The following is a 1,611-nucleotide window of genomic DNA, read 5'->3' on the forward strand; positions in this document are numbered from 1 at the left end:
CATTGCTCAGTTCTTACTCAACATCATCGAATCCATTGGGGGAAAAACCATACAAATGTAAAGAATGTGGCAAAGCCTTCATTAGGAGTTCGGCCCTTACTCAACATCACCGAATTCATACTGGGGATAGACGTTATAAATGTACAGAATGTCGCAAGGCCTTTATTACACGTTATAATCTTACTGAACATCGGCGTATGCATACTGGAGAGAGACTATATAAATGTACTGAATATGGCAAAGTCTTTGGTTACAACTTTGCTCTTACTCAACATCGGCGAATGCATACTGGAGAGCGACCTTATGAATGTACTCAATGTGGCAAAGCCTTTAGTCGAAGTGCTTATCTCACTAAACATCTGAGAACACACACTGGAGAGAAACTCGAGTAATGGAACAAATGATGGAAGAGGTTTGCCCTAAACATGCATCAGAAAACACAAGAGTTTATAGAAAAAAAAAAAAAAAAAAACAATGGAAATGATGTAACCAATATGTAGAAAAGTATTTAATCAAAAGTTAAATGGAAATAAATATCAGAGATTGCATAATAGAAGGCATTTCATCAATCTTGTTTTCAGAAGTTTCTATGAAGTACAATGACTGTAGGTAGTACTCCATAGTTAAAATACACAGGAAATGGACGTATTACCATGAATTGTGAGATGAAGGTTGATGGTTAGAAAGTTACAATTCTTAGCAATGTATGTATGAAAGTGAAAGTAAAGTCACTCAGTCGTGTCCAACTTTGAAACCCCATAGACTGTAGCCTACCAGGCTCCTGTGTCTATGGGATTTTCCAGGCAATAGTACTCGAGTGGATTGCTATTTGTATGCTCGTTTATAATGACATGATTTGAGATTCTTTGACGTGAATGTAATTCAACACTCAATCCATACTAAGCTTTCTACTGTGTTTGGAAACGTAGATTTTTTATGGTTTATTAAAGATTAGCCTTTTTATATTGTGTTGCAACCATTTCTATCTATCCTCCATTAGAAGATGAAGGATACCATAATGTAAAATGGAAAATGACCATCTAAATGGAGGTTTTTAGCATTGATGTTAAATATCTGGAAGTTGCCATTATGTAAGTGATCATTTAATCTTTCCATGTATTAAAGTAAGATAGAAGTTGGTTCTAAAGTTTCAATAGTAATATCGTTGATTTGTAAGAAAAACACAATGAGAGTTCACTGCAATATTGATGTATCTTTACAATAGCAACACACAAGTCATGATTATTACTTGACAATGTTGAAATGAAGACAGCTTCTGTGATAACCCAGAAACGTATTAGAAAGTCTTCCTGGAAGAGGCGTGGAATTAGTGTATACCATGCTTCCTAAGTGCTTCCTAGGCTTTGTTTGGTAAGCTGTAAAAGTCACAAATCTCATATCCTTATATCAAAAAACGAGTATTGTTGACAATTTCCCTAAACTGGTCCATGCTGTTGCTGCCTCAGCATCTGTCTGGGCAGCAGGCAGCCTGTGGTTTCTTGAACTCAAAAGCCAGTCCTGTGAGCACCTGCTCTCTATATGACCACCTTCCTTGAGATCAACAGTCTTGCTGAACCCCAGGGTCTACTTTACAAGCCCCCCTTCATGACA

At 36.9% G+C, this 1,611-nt stretch overlaps 1 protein-coding gene across 1 annotated transcript in view; it reads left to right on the forward strand.

Moving 5' to 3' along the window:
- LOC113876051 (zinc finger protein 420-like) overlaps window positions 1-1,143 on the forward strand; it is a 14,519-nt gene extending 13,376 nt beyond the window's left edge. Inside the window, exon 5 of the mRNA XM_027514865.1 lies at window positions 1-1,143. This exon is cut by the window's left edge and continues 3,608 nt beyond it. The gene's annotated coding sequence lies outside the window, so the exon portion shown is untranslated.
- Window positions 1,144-1,611: the final 468 nt, after the last annotated feature.

This window comes from Bos indicus x Bos taurus, chromosome 18, assembly GCF_003369695.1.
Source record: "Bos indicus x Bos taurus breed Angus x Brahman F1 hybrid chromosome 18, Bos_hybrid_MaternalHap_v2.0, whole genome shotgun sequence".
NCBI classification, from domain to species: domain Eukaryota; kingdom Metazoa; phylum Chordata; class Mammalia; order Artiodactyla; family Bovidae; genus Bos; species Bos indicus x Bos taurus.